The 20,748-nt window shown below is 40.0% G+C and overlaps 1 protein-coding gene across 11 annotated transcripts in view; it reads right to left on the reverse strand.

The window, feature by feature from the left end:
• add1 (adducin 1 (alpha)) overlaps nucleotides 1-20,271 on the reverse strand; it is a 64,681-nt gene extending 44,410 nt beyond the window's left edge. For all 11 annotated transcript variants that reach the window (XR_009811426.2, XR_009811424.2, XR_009811425.2 and 8 more), the window contains exon 1: nucleotides 20,123-20,271. The gene's annotated coding sequence lies outside the window, so the exon portion shown is untranslated. The remainder of the gene's footprint in view (nucleotides 1-20,122) is intronic.
• Between the last annotated feature and the right edge of the window lie 477 nt (nucleotides 20,272-20,748).

Consider the following 20,748-nt stretch of genomic DNA (forward strand, 5'->3'; position numbering starts at 1 on the left):
CAGGCATACTTGCCAACCCTCCCGAATTTTCCGGGAGACTCCCGAATTTCAGTGCCTCTCCCGAAAATCTCCCGGGACAACCATTCTCCTGAATTTCTCCTGATTTCCAGCCGGACTTAAGGCACGCCCCCTCCAGGTCCGTGCGGACCTGAGTGAGGACAGCCTGTCGTCACGTCCGCTTTTCCTTCATATAAACAGGTGCCGGCCCAGTCACGTCATAACATCTACGGTTTTTGGAGAGTGCACAACTGCACACACAAGAAGAAGGAGACGAAGAACGAAGAAGACACAGTCATGGCGACGACGAGTGACAGTGAATAGAACAAGGATGGACAATTCAACCCTAAACTCACTCCTTTCCTGCAAATTAATGTAACTTCATCACCTCGCCTGGTTATTGACTCCAACCCAGAATATTACACTGCCCATACCTATGCTCCTTCAAAGGCTGTGCTACTGGCTGCAAAGCATTGCACTTTCAAATACAACAATGAGTAGAGGAGTGTTATGTGTGTATATGTGTAAATAAATGAACACTGAAATTAAAGTATTTCTTTTATTTATATGTATATATATATATATAAAAAAATACATATACATATATATATATATATATATATATACATATACATATATATATATATATATATATATATATACATATATATATATATATATATATATATATATATATATATATATATATACACACACACACACACACACACACACATACACACACACACACACACACACACACACACACACACACACACACACACACACACACACACACACACACACACACACACACACACACACACACACACACACACACACAAACTTATATATATACACATACATATACATATACATATACATATATATAAGAAATACTTGAATTTCAGTGAATTCTAGCTATAACTATACTCTTCCCCCTTTAACCCCGCCCCCGCCCACCTCAACCCCCACCCCCAAATCTCCCGAATTTGGAGGTCTCAAGGTCGGCAAGTATGTCCGCAGGTGATATTCCTTTAAGACTGTATTTAATTAATTGCAAAGTAAACACGTTGGCTTTCACACTGCACTGTCAACAAATTCAATATTCTGCCCTCGGTACTCTTTTCCAGCGTGTGCAGCTTGACAGATAGTTAACATGAAGAAACAGAAGCTCCGGAAGTTTTGTTGAGTCTTGATGTTTCTACTTTTAAATTATTTTACTTCCTCAGGATTATTTCTTTACACTTCTTCCTTCATTTAGGTTAGTAAGACTGAAAATATAAACCTAAAATAAAGCACTCGGCTGTAGGCGTCGGTTTCAAATGCTGTTTGTTGTGCCGGTGACTTTTTGATACAAACTTTGCAGCATCACTTGTTCCACGCCTGTTGTCGCTAAACCAAAAGTACTGACAACACTTTCTTTGGAACAAACGTCTTGCTGTCGTTAGTGTCAGCATTAGCCATGTTTTGGTAGGTGTGCTGCTAAGGAAGTAAGGGGACGGCGCAAGCTACAGAAGCTCACAAGGGGGAAAAAAGTATGCCGGAGTGAGAGGAGAAAAAATTTTATTTTCAATTCTTTAAATCATCTGCAACAAAAAACTTGAATATATCGTATATCGCCCAGGCCTAGGTTTCAATTACTGAATTGTGACATTGATAGATAATGGGAGTGTTCAGTCCATCCGGAAGTCAACGGTAGACCACAAAAAGTGGCTGACCTTCATGAATACATCATTTACTGAGGAGACGACCATTGAAGTGTTTGACAATGTGGTCAAAAGCCTGACTTTTTATGTAAAATTAAGTACACTTTGATTTGAAATCATATCATTACATACATTATTGCTTTGTATTTTATTTACATACACTTTGGTTAAAGAAATAGGAGCCAATACCTCTGTTTATTTACTTGGCATCAATATAGAAATATACTGACAATGAACGGTCCCAGACACGTTCCTTCTACTCACGATGAGAGCATTTTAGTCACATTCGCGATATTCTGCGTTAAGCAGTAAATACAGTTTGTATTGGCCAATTCCAAAATTCGATCATCGCTAATAACGGGGAAACCATATGGCCCTACTTCGCCTCATGTATGACGCTCACGTATGATTAAAATCTTAACTGATTAGTAACATAAAGAAAAAACATTATCCGAGCAACACATGATGCATGTTTTCATAAACTGTTCTATACATACTTAATAAACTTTAGTCCTACTTTAGTACTAGTTAAATAAACGGAACTAAGAGCACAGTCTAAGCTGCTGCTGATGCACTGCCCTTTAGATTTGGGTTGTTTACGAATGCAAGGACTATCAAAATGGAAAAATCGCTGGAAAATGAACCAGCATGGAGGAAAAAACATACCGGTTCTAAAGTTGACTTGTGTTTTTGACATTCACAAGATTAAACTCTGGGCAATGCATGCATGGGTGCACGGTACAGGCATTTAACACCGGTTTGATCCTAAACATAGAAGACGGGTTGTTTGCAACAGGTGGCTACAGCAGGAAAACTAGAGAAGAGACATAAATCTGCTGTTTAGGCATTTGTACATTTCAGTAAGTAAGGGGCACCACTGAAAGAATAGTGTTCACATGGCTGGTAACGGGTTAGAACACACCTAAAACTTCCAAAAGATATGATCTACAGCGGAGTTATGCCGATTTGATCCTCAATGCAGACACGCATTGATAAAGACAATTAATTTGTCTAACATACCTCGTTAGATTTTGAGGGTTCATAAAGGATATCTGCAATTTTGTGAGATTCATCATGCACAACAAGTTTGATCAAGCTCCGACAATGGGGAAATTATTATTATTACACAAATCCTCAAAAGATCTGCCCACATCATATGGTGTAGGCTGAAAAACTTCATAATTTCGTATGGCCTAGTACAACTGTCTTAAGGTTGTGTACAATCAGGTATATTCCCTATGAGGAGCATTTAAATTTTAGAGAATCACCTACAGCAGTGGTCCCCAACCACCGGGCCGTGGATCGATTGGTACCGGGCCGCACAAGAAATAAAAAAAATAAAAATAAAACTTTTTTTTTTTTTAATTAAATCAAACATAAAAAAACACAAGATACACTTACATTTAGTGCACCAACCCAAAAAACCTCCCTCCCCCATTTACACTCATTCACACAAAAGGGTTGTTTCTTTCTGTTATAAATATTTCTGGTTCCTACATTATATATTAATATAGATCAATACAGTCTGCAGGGATACAGTCCGTAAGCACACATGATTGTATTAAAAAAAATACAATCAACCCCCCCCCCCCCCCCCCCGGTCCGTGGGACAAATTTTCAAGCGTTGACCGGTCCACAGTTACAAAAAGGTTGGGGACCACTGACCTACAGGACCACTGAAGTTGGATTCAAGCCTAGATACTTACTTGCCATACCAGTTTTGGAGGTGATCTGATCATCTGCGGTGAAGTTATGGGTATGAGCATAGTAAATACTTCTAATAATCATTGCTTTAGCTGCCGCAACCTGAAAGCTGTCACAACTACAACTCTCGCTGGCCTACTACTTTTGGTAATGGCACCATTCCCAAATTATGTGGGCTCTATCGATAACAACTTCAACGATGCCCTGCACAATGCCATTGATAGTATACCTCCGCTAAAGCTCAAATAAAAAAAGATCCCTAAGAAAGGGGTGCCCCCGGTTCACGGAAGAAACCAGAGCGATTAAACCAGGGGTCGGCAACCCAAAACGTTAAAAGAGCCATATTGGACCAAAAATACAAAAAACAAATCTGTCTGGAGCCGCAAGAAATTAAAAGCCGTATATTAGACTTAGACAAACTTTAATGATCCACAGGGGAAATTGTTCAACACAGTAGCTCAGTTACAATGATGGAAAGTGTAAGGATGGAAAGGACAATGCAGGTATAAATAGACTAAATATAGCGATATAAAATCTAACATATATACGAATATATACATAATATGTGTGAGTCTTATAATGAAGGAAACACATGACGTAAGTGTCTATATTAGCTATAATAGCCTATTATCAAAATGACTATGTGTCGCAGGCTGAAGCAAATCTTTGTTAAAATAAATATTGGTTTTATATTCATTCTACACATTTTTACAATATTAGAAACCATCAGAGGTTACTCAGAAAGGGTGCTAACTCCTGGAAATTACTGGCTTTTAATGGCCAAAAGTATAGATGTGTGTGTCGAAGTAAAGGAAACGGTAGGCTGTCTTCTTTTAATAGATTTAATACCATTTTTGGCAAGCTAGGTAAGGTTTGCTGTGGTCTGGAACAACACGGCACACAATCTGAAATGCAGTCAATGTTACATACAGATAATGTGTCATGAGACATGCAAAACAAAGGATAAAAGTAAAGGAAATTAAATGAACTCAAATATACCTACAAACGAGGCATAATAATGCAATATGTACATACAGATACAGATACAGCTAGCCTAAATAGCATGTTAGCATTGATTAGCTTGCAGTCATGCACTGACCAAATATGCCTGATTAGGACACCAACCAGTCAACAACATCAACAAAGCGCACCTTTGTGCATTCACACACAGCATAAAATTTTCGGTGGACAAAATGAGACAAAGAAGGAGTGGAAGATTTTACATGTAAACAAACTGTTGCGTCACAGTCCACCCTATGGTGAGTTCAAGAACCGTTGAAATTAGTAGGACAAAACGATGTTCACCAAATACTCTAATCAGTGAAGCATACACACAAACATATTAAACATTTCTAACAATTGGGAAGGTTTGTGTCATGTTGGTCCTCAAACCAAAAACATACTAAAACGAAAAAAATTATTTTCCCCGATCTTTTTCCATTTTCAATCCTTTTTTAAAAATGCTCCAGGGAGCCACTAGGGCGGCACTAAAGAGCCGCATGCGGCTTGAGAGCCGCATGCGGCTTGAGAGCCGCGGGTTGCTGACTCCCGGTTTAAATAAACTCACCTTTGATCAGCACACCACGGACATTCAAAAAAGAAGTCAACAAAGACTGTCAGACATCCGAAAACTTAAAGGACTATACGTTGCACCTCATCTCCTGTTATTACTTTACCAAAGCATTGTTCAACCCATCCTTCTGTACTGTTCCACATGTTTTTTCACCATGCTTTCTGTAACCAACCGGACCAAACTCACACGCATTACAAACATAGCAGCTAAAATCATCGGCCTACCCACACCCAACATTTCAGACTTAAACCACAGGTCCATCACCCGACTGGCAAAAACAATAGTCCAAGATATCACTCACCCACTACACCAATACATCATCCCACTACCATCAGGGGGCAGGTACAGAACTATCAAATTCCGGAGGGCCCGCCTCAGGAAAAGCCTTATCCCTGCAGCTATAGCCACCCTTAACAGCAGGCCTGGCCGACCTGTCTGACAAGCCTGTAAATGTGTGTTGGTTATGTATGATGTCTTTTTGTTATTTTTTTTGTGATGTGTAATGTCTATTGTTTAAATGTACGGCAGTGACAATGAATTTCCCCAAGGGGACCAATAAATCTAAATCTAAAAAAAATCTAAACTATCAGGTAGAAAGCTGGAACGCAAATGGCGCGCGACCAAACTTGATGTTTTCCATCAAGCATGGAGTGATAGTTTAATAACTTTAATAAATGATAATCATATCAAATAAAGCCAGAAATCTTGGGGTTATTTTAGATTCTGATTTACATTTTGACAGTCACATCAAATCAGTAACAAAATCGGCCTACTATCACCTCAATAAATGTAACAAGACTTAGAGGGCTTTAGAAAACTTAGAAAAACTTGTACATACCTTTATTGCCAGTAGGCTAGACTATTGTAATTGTCTCCTTGCAGGTCTTCCCAAAAAAACTGTCAGGCAGCTACAGCTTGTTCAGAACGCTGCTGCTAGAGTTCTAACAAAGACCAAAAAATGTGAGTACATTACACCAATTCTTAAATCCTTTCAGAGAATTGATTTCAAAATCCTCCTGCTCACATATAAATCACTACATGGTCTAGGGCCGAAGTATATCACTGATATGCTCCCACTATATAAGCCCTCTAGATCAGTGGTTCTCAAATGGGGGTACTTGAAGGTATGCAAGGGGTACGTGAGATTTTTTTTTAATATTCTAAAAATAGCAACATCCTTTATAAATATAAATAAAAACCTATCTTTTTTCCCAAATAGTTCAAGAAAGACCACTACAAATGAGCAATATTTTGCACTGTTATACAATGTAATACATCAGAAACTGATGACATAGTGCTGTATTTTACTTCTTTATCTCTTTTTTTCAACCAAAAATGCTTTGCTCGGATTAGGGGGTGCTTGAATTAAAAAAAAAATCACAGGGGGTACATCACTGAAAAAAGGTTAAGAACCACTGCTCTAGATCACTAAGATCTTCTGAGACCAATCTGTTAGCGGTTCCCAGAGTAAACTCAAATTAAGGGAGAGGATCATTCAGTCACTATGTAACAAATAGCTGGAATAAACTTCCTGAAGATGTCAGACTTTCCCCAACTCTGACTACTTTTAAAACTAGACTGAAAACTTTTATGTTCACCTTAGCTTTCAGCGAAATCTTTTAATCTTTTAACTTCCGCACTGTTTTTATTTTTATTGTCTGCATTTTAATTTTGCTTTTATTTTCTTTCATTTCACTTTGTTGTCTGTGAAGCACTTTGAGTCTGCCTTGTGTATGAAAAGCGCTATACAAATAAAGTTGCCTTGCCTTATCATTTGGCTGCACCAAATGATAATATAAATACATTTAATATAGTCAAATACAAATAAGGGAACAAGAGAAGTATCCTACACTTCATGTTTGTAAAGTAAATCTGAACAGCCGATATGGGCATCTACATCAACTATATGATTTGCCTGAGAAGCTGGACAGGAAAAAAAAAAAAATAATAATAATAATAATAATAACTTATAAACACGCTCTGACATTAGCTAAAACTAATTAATCGTATCCGCATCAATAAAACCGATCCTAAATATGTGTTTAATACAGTAGCATTGCTAACCCAACAAGGGACTTCTCCAAGTAGCTCCACCCATTCCGCTGATGACTTTACAAAATTCTTTACTAAAAATTTTTTAGCTCAACAGTAGGGAGATTAAAGATAACACGGCCCAGCTCCAACTGTATTCTATAAACACAGATACGAATGTAAGTACTACAGCAAATGATCTCCAAAAGTGCTGTTTTTTCCCCACTTTAAAGGGGAACATTATCACCAGACCTATGTAAGCGTCAATATATGTTGCAGAAAAAAAACCATATATTTTTTAAACCGATTTCCGAACTCTAAATGGGTGAATTTTGGCGAATTAAACGCCTTTCTATTATTCGCTCTCGGAGGTGTGACGTCACGGGAAGCAATCCGCCATTTTCTCAAACACATTACAAACACCGAGTCAAATCAGCTCTGTTATTTTCCGTTTTTTCGACTGTTTTCCGTACCTTGGAGACATCATGCCTCGTCGGTGTGTTGTCGGAGGGTGTAACAACACGAACAGGGACGGATTCAAGTTGCACCAGTGGCCCAAAGATGCGAAAGTGGCAAGAAATTGGACATTTGTTCCGCACACTTTACCGATGAAAGCTAAGCTACGACAGAGATGGCAAGAATGTGTGGATATCCTGCGACACTCAAAGCAGATGCATTTCCAACTGGACTGGACAGATCAGCTTTCAGGAAAAGAGAGCGGATGAAGGTATGTCTACAGAATATATTAATTGATGAAAACTGGGCTGTCTGCACTCTCAAAGTGCATGTTGCCAAATGTATTTCATATGCTGTAAACCTAGTTCATAGTTGTTAGTTTCCTTTAATGCCAAACAAACACATACCAATCGTTGGTTAGAAGGCGATCGCCAAATTCGTCCTCGCTTTCTCCTGTGTCGCTGGCTGTCGTGTCGTTTTCGTCGGTTTCGCTTGCATACGGTTCAACCCGATATGGCTCAATAGCTTCAGTTTCTTCTTCAATTTTGTTTTCGCTACCTGCCTCCACACTACAACCATCCGTTTCAATACATGCATAATCTGTTGAATCGCTTAAGCCGCTGAAATCCGAGTCTGAATCCGAGCTAATGTCGCTATATCTTGCTGTTCTATCCGCCATGTTTGTTTGTATTGGCATCACTGTGTGACGTCACAGGAAAATGGACGGGTGTATATAAAATCAGGCACTTTGAAGCTTTTATTAGGGATATTGCGTGATGGGTAAAATTTTGAAAAAAACTTCAAAAAATAAAATAAGCCACTGGGACCTGATTTTTAATGGTTTTAACCCTTCTGAAATTATGATAATGTTCCCCTTTAAAAACTAGGTCGGGTGGTTTGTTTCATTGTCGTTTTTAGTTGCCATCACTTTCTAACGATTCAGCATACTGGCCAGATAGCTCGTGTAGATGGGCTTATGTTGCTCATTTGGTTTGAAGCCGAAATATTTTCACACGGGAACATTTTCATATTTTTTCCTCCTAATTTTTGTTACTTTGCGTTGATTCCCACAAGTGAATAGTAAGGCTCTGTCCGTGAATGTGTGTAACCTGGCGGTCCCACCTCTGCCCACCGAGATAAAGATTGTGGATGGATGACAAGAGGATTCACTCAGTTCATTTAGTTCTGCAATTGATAATTAAACTCCGGGGCTGAGAGTCATGCAGAGCGAACCCTCTTGCCCCTTGCCAGCAAGCGAGAGACAAAGGAAACAAACACAGTCACAATAGGACATGGCAATTTATCAAAGTGGGCAAAGGTATCGAGTTCACTTATATTTATTGTTCCATTAATTGACTTACAGGCTCTATTATACTGTCCAGTGGTTTAATTATTTTAACAGCTATACAACTGACTATTACATTATTGCTTAAAACATTACCTGTACAATAAATAAAATGTTTTAATTCCTATGGGAAAAAGGCTCCACAAAAGGTTTACACTGTGCATTTGTACCTCTGCAGGGTGCATTAAAATTTAAAAACAAAGCATGTGGAGTGACCACATTCAGGAAGGAAGGAAATAGTGAAATAGAGAGACAGGACTAGAAATGACGGACACATTTTCCGCTGCACTGCAGTCAAGGGTGTGGAGAGTGGGAGTAAAAACAAACGTCTCTACTCAAGTGATGTGTGTAATGATGGTGGTGGTGGCAACGCAGAATCAAAATGCCTCAGTCCAGTGAAAGTGTGAGGCTTTTCATTTTGCAATGCAATCTGCTGAAAATGATGGAAGGTGCCACTCTACATTGCAACTGACACTGATCAAAATTGGAATTGCCACAAAACACGTTAAGATATACAACGCTCTACTGCCATCAGGCAGCTAAAGTGGATAGTGCATCCTGCCAATTTTTCATGTTTCATGTGTCAGGTAAACCGTGACAAATAGCACTATATGAATCCCCTTCCTACTGTAGCTAGAATACTACATAGCATAGAGGATGCGGCCGTTCGCTTGTCGCTGTCAAATTTGCAGGATATAGCTAGAATGTGTCATCAACATGCATTATCACAATATAACGATAGTATTAAAAACTATCGCCGGCCAAACTTACATCATTTATATCGTATATCATCTATCTCGCGAAACCCTAATCCATCCATCCATCCATCCATCCATTTTCTACCGCTTGACCCTCTAAAATACCAGACGGTCAGTAATACCGTCTACTTTTTTCATTACCGAAAAACCTTCATTTATTAATGCATTTCAGGCAACACGAAGTCAGGCCCATGCGCTCTAGTGTCGTTTGGCTTGATAATCATGGCGGACTAAAGATACGGACTTTGCTGCGGAGATTTCCCCCCGGAGTAAACGGAGCCAAGCGCTTGGTTTAACGTAATTTTTCCTCTCTTCCCGCTGTGCGTTTAAGAGTGCACTGCTGTGTTTAGATGGAGACAGGTGTGGACAATATTGGAGACAGACGCACTTGTCCCATCACTAAAAGTAAACAGCGAAGGAGAAAACTATTTGATGTTGCTTTCATTTTCTCAATACAGCATTTATCAGCTGTGACAGAGTTAATGACGTGAGGAAACATGCTGCAGGTGATGTGTCAAGAACGTTGTCACAACTTGTTTACAAAGTCTTTAGTTTGTTTACTGGGATGTTCACTCCTCCTTTATTTAACTGCAAACTGTATCAGTGTTCAAATAACATCAGCACTAGCTAAAATGTTTTGTCATCTCATCGAATTGAATGATGGCTGTGAAGATTGTGTATTCGATGTGAGAGGTGTCACTCCTGTTTTTTGTTGTTTGTTGTACTGAACCACAAAGGGGCGTTGGAGAAGAACAAAGAGTGTTTATTAGACTTCATCTTCTTTTGCCAAATTGCTTTGTGTTTTATCTTGATATCAAAAAGTAAACGCCATGTTTTTTCTACATTCCTTGTGATTTTTTCATGTCACAAAACGTATTACTTTAAAAACCATTCATGTGACACTTCATTTTGTTAATGTGTTATTGTTTATAGTTAATTCCTATAGGACATATTTCTGCTCAAATTATTGGATCTGTCTTAATACATCATCTACATGTACATATGAATGTACATAACTTAAAAAATAAATAATTTAAAAAAAATACCTCCCTCTATCAAAATGTAAAAAAAGAGATAAAGGCATCATGTAATGACAAAAGGCTGACAAGTTTATGTTAATAATGAATAAAAAAAACAGTGCCTCGAAAGAAAATAATGTTTGCCTTGGTGCCCTAAAATATGAGCCCTCCTTTAAGGCAACACTTGCCTTTACCTTAAAAAGTTAAAATTCGAGGCCTGCAGTTCTGATATACATTTGTGTTAAAACACGAGACCTCGACTATCGTAAAGTTGAGCGACCTCCGTGCTCTTTATTCCGAGGGAGAGCCATATACAGGTAAAAGCCAGTAAATTAGAATATTTTGAAAAACTTGATTTATTTCAGTAATTGCATTCAAAAGGTGTAACTTGTACATTATATTTATTCATTGCACACAGACTGATGCATTCAAATGTTTATTTCATTTAATTTTGATGATTTGAAGTGGCAACAAATGAAAATCCAAAATTCCGTGTGTCACAAAATTAGAATATTACTTAAGGCTAATACAAAAAAGGGATTTTTAGAAATGTTGGCCAACTGAAAAGTATGAAAATGAAAAATATGAGCATGTACAATACTCAATACTTGGTTGGAGCTCCTTTTGCCTCAATTACTGCGCTAATGCGGCGTGGCATGGAGTCGATGAGTTTCTGGCACTGCTCAGGTGTTATGAGAGCCCAGGTTGCTCTGATAGTGGCCTTCAACTCTTCTGCGTTTTTGGGTCTGGCATTCTGCATCTTCCTTTTCACAATACCCCACAGATTTTCTATGGGGCTAAGGTCAGGGGAGTTGGCGGGCCAATTTAGAACAGAAATATCATGGTCCGTAAACCAGGCACGGGTAGATTTTGCGCTGTGTGCAGGCGCCAAGTCCTGTTGGAACTTGAAATCTCCATCTCCATAGAGCAGGTCAGCAGCAGGAAGCATGAAGTGCTCTAAAACTTGCTGGTAGACGGCTGCGTTGACCCTGGATCTCAGGAAACAGAGTGGACCGACACCAGCAGATGACATGGCACCCCAAACCATCACCCAACCATGCAAATTTTGCATTTCCTTTGGAAATCGAGGTCCCAGAGTCTGGAGGAAGACAGGAGAGGCACAGGATCCACGTTGCCTGAAGTCGAGTGTAAAGTTTCCACCATCAGTGATGGTTTGGGGTGCCATGTCATCTGCTGGTGTCGGTCCACTCTGTTTCCTGAGATCCAGGGTTAACGCAGCCGTCTACCAGCAAGTTTTAGAGCACTTCATGCTTCCTGCTGCTGACCTGCTCTATGGAGATGGAGATTTCAAGTTCCAACAGGACTTGGCGCCTGCACACAGCGCAAAATCTACCCGTGCCTGGTTTACGGACCATGGTATTTCTGTTCTAAATTGGCCCGCCAACTCCCCTGACCTTAGCCCCATAGAAAATCTGTGGGGTATTGTGAAAAGGAAGATGCAGAATGCCAGACCCAAAAACGCAGAAGAGTTGAAGGCCACTATCAGAGCAACCTGGGCTCTCATAACACCTGAGCAGTGCCAGAAACTCATCGACTCCATGCCACGCCGCATTAACGCAGTAATTGAGGCAAAAGGAGCTCCAACCAAGTATTGAGTATTGTACATGCTCATATTTTTCATTTTCATACTTTTCAGTTGGCCAACATTTCTAAAAATCCCTTTTTTGTATTAGCCTTAAGTAATATTCTAATTTTGTGACACACGGAATTTTGGATTTTCATTTGTTGCCACTTCAAATCATCAAAATTAAATGAAATAAACATTTGAATGCATCAGTCTGTGTGCAATGAATAAATATAATGTACAAGTTACACCTTTTGAATGCAATTACTGAAATAAATCAAGTTTTTCAAAATATTCTAATTTACTGGCTTTTACCTGTATATATCCGGCCATTGCAAACGGCTTGGCGCCCAGAGCTTTTTACCATTTTTGGAAGTAAAGCTTTACATACATTTAATTTACTTGTTTAGACCCCAAGAAGTTGACTTAATTATGTCCTATTAATGTGTGAAGTATTGTATATGTGTGCATCAATGTACCGTATTTTTCGGAGTATAAGTCGCACCGGAGTATAAGTCGCACCTGCCGAAAATGCATAATAAAGAAGGAAAAAAACATAAGTCGCACTGGAGCCCGGCCAAACTATGAAAAAAAACTGCCACTTATAGTCCGAAAAATACGGTACCAATATTAGTTATTGCTCTTTTCTTGTTTACATCTGCATGTTATTTGAAAATTATTTATATAAATAATTAATGTGATCTTGTGTTTAACTTTTGTTATTGTTTTTCTTTGCTATGCAGAACAATCAAGGAGGACATGGACTTGGACAAGGCAATTTAAAGGAAAACAGACCAAAAAGAAATGACAAAAAACACGTACATACCAGTTTGGATGATCATTTAAAAATAAACCATTTAACCTATATAAAATAATAAACTCATGTGCTGAAACTGCAGTTGTTGTGATTAATTTCCTCTGCCTTTATTGCAAATAATTATATGCTAATATTTATAGTATGCTATCCCAATTGATATTTCACCCAATATTTACTATTACCCGAATATAGTCTACAATAACACCAGAAATAGATGCTAAATTGTTTTACAATAAGCAGCAACAATTTAAAGATAGAGTAAAATATATTACGTAAGAAATGTTAATACTATATTAAATAACAGATTTGTTTTAAATGTATGTATATATTGACCATGGCCCTAGCCACACCCTCACCACCACATGTATCTTGGCAACCTAGGGGAAACCCTAAATGGGAATATATGAACATCCTATCAGTCGGCATCCAAGTAACAGCAAACATTGTACAGTAAGTGAGGCTTTATTATGTTTATTGGCTCTCATGCAGTCTGCAGTGGGTTACTACTGTGATGTCGAAGGAAAAAGCGAACGTTGTGATGCGTTTTTGAAATTAATGCGCCGCTGTATACTTAAAATGATCAAAATACATTAATAAATGTGCTTGTTGCTACATTAAAGGCCTACTGAAACCCACTACTACCGACCACACAGTCTGATAGTTTATATATCAATGATGAAATCTTAACATTGCAACACATGCCAATACGGCCGGGTTAGCTTACTAAAGTGCAATTTTAAATTTCGCGCGAAATATCCTGCTGAAAACGTCTCGGTATGATGACGTCTGCGCGTGACGTCACGGATTGTAAAGGACATTTTGGGACAGCATAGTGGCCAGCTATTAAGTCGTCTGTTTTCATCGCAAAATTCCACAGTATTCTGGACATCTGTGTTGGTGAATCTTTTGCAATTTGTTCAATGAACAATGAAGACAGCAAAGAAGAAAGCTGTAGGTGGGAAGCGGTGTATTGCGGGCGGCTGCAGCAACACAAACACAGCTGGTGTTTCATTGTTTACATTCCCGAAAGATGACAGTCAAGCTTTACCATTGGCCTGTGGAAAACTGGGACAACAGAGACTCTTACCAGGAGGACTTTGAGTTGGATACGCAGACACGGTACCGTGAGTACGCATGCAGCTGCGGCTTCCAAACATTTGATCGCTTGCCCGTACGTGCGTGCCGCTATGTGCATGTCACGTACGTAACTTTGGGGACTTTGGGGAAATATATGTGCTGTATGAACTTTGGGGAGGTGAACGGTACTTTGGGCTGTGGGATTGAGTGTGTTGTGTAGGTGTTTGAGTTGTATTGGCGGGTTATATGGACGGGAGGGGGGAGGTGTTTGTTATGCGGGATTAATTTGTAGCATATTAAATATAAGCCTGGTTGTGTTGTGGCTAATAGAGTATATATATGTCTTGTGTTTATTTACTGTTTTAGTCATTCCCAGCTGAATATCAGGTCCCACCCACCTCTCACAGCATCTTCCCTATCTGAATCGCTCCCACTGCCCTCTAGTGCTTCACTCTCACTTTCCTCATCCACAAATCTTTCATCCTCGCTCAAATTAATAGGGAAATCGTCGCTTTCTCGGTCCGAATCGCTCTCGCTGCTGGTGGCCATGATTGTAAACAATGTGCAGATGTGAGGAGCTCCACAACCTGTGACGTCACGCTACTCGTCTGCTACTTCCGGTACAGGCAAGGCTTTTTTATCAGCAACCAAAAGTTGCGAACTTTATCGTCGATGTTCTCTACCAAATCCTTTCAGCAAAAATATGGCAATATCGCGAAATGATCAAGTATGACACATAGAATGGACCTGCTATCCCCGTTTAAATAAGAAAATCGCATTTCAGTAGGCCTTTAAGAACGGTGATGTAGACCAGTGTTTTTCAACCACTGTGCCACGACACACTAGTGTACCGTGAAATATTGTCTGGTGTGCCATGGGAGATTATGTAATTTCACCTAATTGGGTTAAAAATATTTTTGGCAAACCATTAATTATAATTCTCAAATAATGTGCCGTTGTTGAGTGTCTGTGCTGTCTAGAGCTCAGCAGAGTAACCATGTAACACTCTTCCATATCGGTAGGTGGCAGCAGGTAGCCAATTGCTGTGTAGATGTCGGGAACATGGTTTGTGGTGATCACAGTATGCAGACGACAGCGGGAGGCAGCGTGCAGGTAAAAAGGTATCTAACGCTTAAACCAAAACTAAACAAAGGGCATTGAAGCTTAGGGATGGCTATGCAAAACTAAACTAAAACTGAACTGGCTCCAAAGTAAACAAAAACAGAATGCTGGACGACAGCAAAGACCTACAGCATGTGGAGCAGACGGCGTCCACAAAATACATCCGTACATGACATGCCAATCAACAACAAAATAGGAGCGCAAGACAAGAACTAAAACACGACACACAGGAAAACACCAAAAAACTCAAAACTAGTCACGGCGTGATGTGACAGGTAGTGACTGTACACTTACTTTGAGACAAGAGCTATAGTGATGCATGGTTGGTTATGGTTTGAATTCATACCTACGGAGCCCCTAAAAGGGACATGGATGATTTGCGAGACCTCGCAATACTTTTTGCGAGATCTCGCAAAAGGTTTTTTTCCTATGTCAGTGAACCGGAAGTAAAACAGACACAGGGACGGTCAACCGAAAGTGAAACAGACAAAGCGATGGAGGAGCGGGAGCATGCGGGAGCCTACCCATCATCTGTGCTCTGTTGTGGGACCATAATACAAGTTGATGTCTTTATATGTTAGGCCAATACTAAAATAGAAATCAATAAACTTCTCCCACGGATGATGGGTAGGCGCCTCCATCGCATTGTCTGTTTCACTTCCGGTTCACCATCCCTGTGTCTGTTTCACTTCCGGTTTGATTGATTGATTGAAACTTTTATTAGTAGATTGCACAGTACATATGCCGTACAATTGACCACTAAATGGTAACACCCGAATACGTTTTTCAACTTGTCCACAATAATCAATTCATGGTATAAATATATATTATCAGTATAATACAGTCATCACACAAGTTAATCATCATCAGAGTATATACATTGAATTGTTTACATTGTTTACAATCCGAGGGGTGGGATGTGGAGGGGGTTGGGGCGGGGAGGTTAGGTTTGGTTGATATCAGCACTTCAGTCATCAACAATTATATCATCTGAGAAATGGACATTGAAACAGTGTAGGTCTGACTTGGTAGGATATGTACAGCGAGCAGTGAACATAATGAGCTCAGAAAGCATAAAAACAAGTATATACATTTGATTATTTAAAATCCGGGGAGGTGGGATGTGGTGGGGGGAGGGTGTTAGTCTAGGGTTGTAGTTGCCTGGAGGTGTTCTTTTAGTGCGGTTTTGAAGGAGGATAGAGATGCACTTTCTTTTACACCTGTTGGGAGTGCATTCCATATTGATGTGGCATAGAAGGAGAATGAGTTAAGACCTTTGTTAGATCGGAACCACCCCTATGTCTGTTTTACTTCCAGTTCACTGACATAGGAAAAATCTCGCAAAACATTTTTTCCCTCCATGTTCCTTTAGGCCAGGGGTCGGCAACCTTTACCAGTCAAAGAGCCATTTTGACCAGTTTCACAAATTAAAGAAACAATGGGAGCCACAAAAATCTTTTGAAATTTTAAATGAAATAACACTGCATACAAAGTTTTTTTTTGCTTTGTGTTATGTATAAACCAGGGGTCTCAGACACGCGGCCCACACCTTAATATGGAAATTGAATGTTAGTGCGGCCCGCGGGTTTGATATGAATGATGGTTGACAGCGTCATACTTCACTCCCGATTTTTCCGGCAGACTACGAATTACAGGGCAACTGTTCTCTCGAACGTGCCGTGATGGTACAGCATTTAGCACCCACTACAACCAGTGTGCCGGCCCACACTGACGGTGGCGGTATAAAAATCTTTAACACTCTTACTAATAATGCGCCACACTGTGAACCCACACCAAACAAGAATGACAAACACATTTCGGGAGAACATCTGCACCGTAATACAACATAAACACAACAGAACAAATACCCAGAATCCCATGCAGCCCTAACTCTTCCAGGCTACATTATACACCCCCGCTACCAAACCCCGCCTACCTCAACCGACGCACAGAGGGGAGCTGGGGGGCGGGGTTGATGTGTGAGGGAGCAGGGTTGGGGTGGGGGCGGGGTTTGGTAGTAGCAGGGGTGTATAATGTAGCCGGAAGAGTCTGGGCTGCATGGGATTCTGGGTATTTGTTCTGTTGTGTTTATGTTGTGTTAAGGTGCAGATGTTCTCCCGAAATGTGTTTGTCATTCTTGTTTGGTTTTGGTTCAAAGTGTGGCGCATTATTAGTAAGAGTGTTAAAGTTGTTTTATATGGCCACCGTCAGTGTAGCCTGTGTGGCTGTTGACCAAGTATGCCTTGCTGTCACTTACGTGTTCAAGCAGAAGATGCATATAACAAGAGGCTGGGCTGGCACGCTGTTTATACAGATTGTAGAGGGTGCTAAACGCTGTACCATCATGGCATGCCCTTATTATTAATGTAAGAATGAAAATCGGAGAATATCAGTCCCGGGAGTTTTCTGCGAGAGGCACTGAAATCTGGAAGTCTCCCGGGAAAATCGGGGGGGTCGGCAAGTATGCAGCTGAGCCGCATCAGAGTGATCAAAGAGCCACATGCGGCTCCGGAGCCGCGGGTTGCCGACCCCTGCTTTAGGGGCTCCATACATATCCAACAATTGCTAAAACAACTTTTTTTATTGTCAATATCGCCTGCTGAGTTTCATTTGTTTATGTTTTCTACTGGTTTCATTGATTGAGACTTTTATTAGTAGCAACAAAATCAGAGCAGAACTTTGCTCAGAACAAACCTAAACAACCGACTAGTTTCCTGTGGGTCCGGCCAAAAATGACTCAAAGTCCCAAATCTCAGCAGTCCTCTTCTAGACTGACCAAGAGAGAAGTAGACTATGAAGCAGAGGGAATCGTCCAGTTTGGACCACTTACTGTCAAATAAATCGGAGAGTAACAAATCTTGCACCATTACAGTACAGTACAGTACATATTCCGTACAATTGACCACTAAATGGTAACAACCGAATAAGTTTTTCAACTTGTTTAAGTCGGGGTCCACGTTAATCAATTCATGGTACAAATATATACTATCAGCATAATACAGTCATCACACAAGTTAATCATCATCAGAGTATATACATTGAATTATTTCCATTATTTACAATCCGAGGGGTGGGATGTGGAGGGGGTTGGGGCGCGGAGGTTAGGTTTGGTTGATATCAGCACTTCAGTCATCAACAATTATATCATCTGAGAAATGGACATTGAAACAGTGTAGGTCTGACTTGGTAGGATATGTACAGCGAGCAGTGAACATAGTGAGCTCAGAAAGCATAAGAACAAGTATATACATTTGATTATTTACAATCCGGGGAGGTGGGATGTGGTGGGGGGAGGGTGTTACTCTAGGGTTGTAGTTGCCTGGAGGTGTTCTTTTAGTGCGGTTTTGACGGTGGATAGAGATGCACTTTCTTTTACACCTGTTGGGAGTGCATTCCATATTGATATGGCATAGAAGGAGAATGAGTTAAGACCTTTGATAGATCGGAACGACCCATGTGTCTGTTTTACTTCCAGTTCACTGACATAGGAAAGAAATGTATTGCGAGATCTCGCAAAAAGTATCGCGAGATCTCGCAAAAAGTATTGAGAGATCTCGCAAAACATTTTTTCCCTCCATGTTCCTTTAGGACAGTGGTTCTTAACCTGGGTTCGATTGAACCCTAGGGGTTCGGTGAGTCGGCCTCAGTAGTTCGGCGGAGCAACTCATAATGTAAATAAAAACTTCTTCCTATAGGCGTTATTACGGATACCCCCAAATAATGTTCCCTCTAATTTTCCATCTGATTTGCAGGTGTGTAATTTGTTGTGAGTTCATGCACGGTTCATTTTGTGCACCAGTAAAAAAACATAACTTTGTCTTGAATTTGAAAGAAAAAAAACACTAAAGAAGGGTTCGGTGGATGCACTTATGAAACTGGTGGGGTTCGGTACCTCCAACAAGGTTAAGAACCACTGCTTTAGGGGCTCCGTACATATCCAACAATTGCTAGAACAACTTTTTTTATTGTCAATATCGCCTGCTGAGTTTCATTTTTTTATGTTTTCTGCTGGTTTGATTGATTGATTGATTGATTGAGACTTTTATTAGTATCCACAAAATCAGAGCAGAACTTTGCTCAGGACAAACCTAAACAACCGACTAGTTCCCTGTGGGTCCGACCAAAAATGACTCAAAGTCCCAAATCTCAGCAGTCCTCTTCGAGACTGACCAAGAGAGGAGTAGACTATGAAGCATAGGGAATCGTCCAGTTTGGACCACTTATTGTCAAATAAATCGGAGAGTAACAAATCTTGCATCATTACAGTACAGTACAGTACATATTCCGTACAATTGACCACTAAATGGTAACACCCGAATAAGTTTTTCAACTTGTCCACGTTAATCAATTCATGGTACAAATATATACTATCCGCATAATACAGTCATCACACAAGTTAATCATCATCAGAGTATATACATTGAATTATTTACAATCCGGGGGGTGGGATGTGGAGGGGGTTGGGGCAGGGGTGTTGTGCCTTGAGATTTTTTTCAATGAAAAAAATGTGCCTTGGCTCAGAAAAGGTTGAAAACACTGATGTAGACCAAACAGCAACCAAAATACAGAAAGATTAGATCAGACATTTCCATAACTGTGAGCTAGGCCAAAAGTGCTTCATGATTAATAAAACCCTCCCCAATGAGATGCAAAATAACGTTCTGTAGGCCTGGGTTAGCTATTGACAAGATGTGTTCTCTTGCTCGTCATTTAAACTCAGCAGAGTTGGTAGTTTGAGTAAACAAGAGTGCATGGCTGCATAGTACCAAAGTAAAAAGTGCACACCCACCTCCCTGCAGACTCCATTGATCATTAGCAAAACAAGGTTAGCTCGCCACACCACAACATACGGCGCACATAAAAACAAGCCACAGCCATATTGCACGGGGAAAACAGCGAAAAACATTCCCCGGTTACTTCGACGCTTACCGTCTCTTCGACGAGGTGATGAAATGTAACCGTTGTCAGTAACGGCAAGCAGGCGACTTCCGCTATTTTTATCCACCGAATCGAGCGATAGCAGGGCGAGTTTAGCCCCTGCGCTAAATTATCGTCCTGAGTCGGCTCCTCCCATAGCCACCATCATCCCGAGTTGGGTGCGGCCAACGGGCTCTTACGGGTTTCTCATTGGTGGATCATAAACAAGTGACATTTTTGTTCAATGTGATTGGATAAAATGGTGTTTAACCCCGCCCCTTGGTGGAAATACACTTTGTGTTGACGCTAATGCTCCAAAAGAGAAACCAAATCGTGGCTGGATTATTTATCTTTAATGAATGAATTTCCTCGCGTAATCTGTGCCTTTTATAGAATTATAGACGCATTTTTTAATTATATATATTGTTTTGTATTGCTGCTTTTATTTATTTATAGATGCCTTTTTACTGAATATTATGTGATAATGCCTTTTATACTGTATTTTATTTTATTTTATGTGTTGTATGTAATTGTATGTCTATTTGGACGTTCGAGTCTGCAATAAAGCTTGGGATAAAAAAATTCTTATCCGTTTGTAGTATCACTTTGCGTCCACGTAATCATTCCACTTTTAAATG

This window comes from Nerophis lumbriciformis, linkage group LG32, assembly GCF_033978685.3.
Source record: "Nerophis lumbriciformis linkage group LG32, RoL_Nlum_v2.1, whole genome shotgun sequence".
NCBI lineage: Eukaryota > Metazoa > Chordata > Actinopteri > Syngnathiformes > Syngnathidae > Nerophis > Nerophis lumbriciformis.